Source organism: Paramormyrops kingsleyae, unplaced genomic scaffold (assembly GCF_048594095.1).
Source record: "Paramormyrops kingsleyae isolate MSU_618 unplaced genomic scaffold, PKINGS_0.4 ups29, whole genome shotgun sequence".
Lineage (NCBI taxonomy): Eukaryota > Metazoa > Chordata > Actinopteri > Osteoglossiformes > Mormyridae > Paramormyrops > Paramormyrops kingsleyae.
This window is the reverse complement of record NW_027325967.1, coordinates 1,711,939-1,715,030: the sequence shown is the minus strand read 5'-3', so window position 1 is coordinate 1,715,030 and position 3,092 is coordinate 1,711,939.

Here is a 3,092-nt window from a genome sequence, read left to right as displayed (position 1 = left end):
TAGTCTCCTTTGCTCAAGGCTAAACAGATTCAGTTCCGCTAACCTCTCCTCATAAGACATTCCTCTAAGACCAGGAATCATTCTCGTAGCTCTTCGTTGCACCTTTTCTAAGGCAGCAATGTCCTTCTTGAGGTATGGTGACCAAACCTGCACACAGTATTCTAGGTGGTGTCTTACCAAGGAATTATATAAGTGTATCATCACCTCCCTTGACTTAAACTCCACACACCTAGAGATATAACCCAACATTCTGTTGGCCTTTTTTATTGCTTCCCCACACTGGCGAGAGTTACCCACATTTAGCAAAGACATATGCAGAAAGGTAATAAACAATAGACTGGCAATTGGGTAATATGATAATTATATGATAATTAAGTTTATTAATGGTAGTAATGATGGTATTATGATATTTATATATGTGTGTGTACATAGTAATCATTGTAGTATGAATATAAACTATATAAATGGTATAATAATTTAAAGGGCTCTTAAATGGTGCCGTTATTAAGTAGCAGCCAAGTCAACTATATGTGCAAGAGTGCAATATGTATACAGAATTTGCAGTATGTGTGCATAATGTGCAAGAGTGCAGAATATAATCATAGAGGAAGTTTATCAGTTGTTCACTGGTTATGCTGGTGGATATTTCACTGCAGCTGACGATTAATTGAACGTCCATTCAGAGACTGGTTTGGTTAATGAGAGAGACTACCTGAGGGGAGAAGCTCTTGGCGTGTCTTGTGGTCTTGGTTCTGATTGCCATGAGTCTTCTCATGGAGGGTAAGGCTTGAAAGATGTGGTGAGCAGGGTGAGATGGGTCCTCAAAGATTTTGTATGCCCGTTTCCTGGTTCTGGTGATGTAAAGTGTCTGGAGGGTAAGCAGGTTACTGCCGATTATTCGCTCTGCTGAGTGGATGATGTGTTGCAGTCTGGCCTTGTCTCGTTCAGTGGCTGATCCAAACCAGGCTGTGATGGAGGAGGTGACGATGGACTCAATGATTGTAGCGTAAAACTGGGCCATCGTGGTTATAATATGTTATTTTGGATCAGGCACAGACAGTTGTGAGAGTTCAGTCCGCATTAGCTCCAATAGAATAGTATTAAATGCAAAGCTAAAGTCCACAAACAGAATCCTAACATATGTCTCAGGGCACTCCAAGTGTCGGAGTAAGAAATGGAGTCCAGTGTTAACTGCATCGTCCACAGGTCTGTTGGTTCTGTAGGCAGACTGTAGCCTGGGGTCAAGCGATAGGTCTGTGATGGTTTTAAGGTATGACAGCACAAGTCTCTCAAAAGCCTTCATTACCACCGATGTGAGAGCCACCAGTCTGTAGTCACTGACTGGTTCAGTGACTGGTTGAAAATATCTGTGAAGACAGGTGACTATTGATCTGCACAGTGCTTCAGAGTGGCTGGGGAGACAGAGTCTGAACCAGGAGCTTTCCTTGTATTCTGGCTACTGAAGATCTTGTTTACATCTCTGTCGTTGATTCTCCTGGGGAGGTGGCTGGACGTGGGGGGGGTGAGCTGGGTATAGTGTGGGCGAGGTGTGAAGGTACCCAGGTGTGAAGAAGGCCATTGAAAAGGTGAGGGCTGTATGATGCGCGAATGTGGCTTTTCAAACCCGCAGTAGAATTTGAACAGGTTTTTGTCACCACTCCTGTAAGCTTCATCTTTTGTTTTAGGAAGCTGCCTGAGTTCAGTTGTAAACCATGGTTCGTCGTTATTATAGCTGACAACAGACTATTTGGGAATGCGAGAGTCCTCGCAGAAGCTTATGTGCCATGTTACAGTGTCCGTGTATTCATCCACGCTGTTAGTAGCAGTTTTGAAAACATTCCAGTCTGTCGAGTCAAAGCATGATTTTAATTGCTCTACTGCTCCACATGTTCAGTGTTTCACTCTAGTAACAACAGGTTTAGCAGTTTTCAGATTTTGTCTGTATGCTGGAATTAGATGAATTGTTGCATGGTCAGAGTTTCCTAGTGCAGCACCAGTCATTTTCTGTCATTAAAATGTGACGTCTTTTCAGTTAGCTATTTATTTATTTTGGCTTTTTCTTATTATTATGTGTTCATTGTAATTGATTAATAAAATTATTTATTTTCATTATTATTTCTTTTACTTATCTTTGAAATGTGATTTTGACATTTTAATTTGATTGTATCCTTGTCTTTGTAAAGCACTTTGAATTGCCTTGTGCCCGAATTGTGCTATATAAATAAACATGCTTAAAATCTTTGATGATGACAATGTGCCCAGCCGGCTGTGAACTGTTCTTCGCTTTCTCCATCTTTGCATTTCTTGCATTGTGAAGATCTGCGAGCTGTTTAATTTTAGTGACCACTCCTTTTCAGGATTATGTAGTATATGTTTAACATTACTTCAAAGTGTGGAAGGGAAATTTAAAGTGATGGTAGGCCAGGGTTGGGAGGCATTGTGGGATTGTTCTTGTGTCTCAGGTTTTGTTGTTTTGGGGATGGTGCCGTGTGTCCTTGCCTCACAGCCACCTGCACGGAACCAGCTTTGCAGGCCACAGATCTTGGAGAACTGGGCTGAAGGGAACATCGCCGGGGGGAGAAAGGGGACCTGCAGGAAGCCTTGAAATGTAGCTGCTATACTATGCTAGACGCAGTTTGTTGTATGGTAGCATTTGAACACACAAGCAAGTTATGTACCCATAAGGGTTGTATATGTTTACGCTGAAGTCTTTATTTAGGTAATATAGGGTTGGGGTTTCCCTTACTGATAACATTGTGAGCCATGCCAGCCATGGACACCAAAGGGGGGGTTGCACCTTTTTGCTGGGTTGGGAGTGGAATTTCCCTAATGTTTAGGGTTTTTGCCCTCCTTCCTAGGCTGGATAGACAGGATTATGTGTGGGACTCATAGGAGGCCTAGGCCTAACGAGAATTGGAAACTGAACATCCTTGAAGTAGACCAATAGAGGTGGCGTATTATGTTTGTTGTATGTTCGAAACCTGGTTTGCAGATGTTTGGTAACCAATCAGGACTTAGAAGTCCATATAGGGGAATTCGTCTTATAGTATATTAACCTGCTGATTTCTGGGTGCGGGGTGCATTGCGCATTG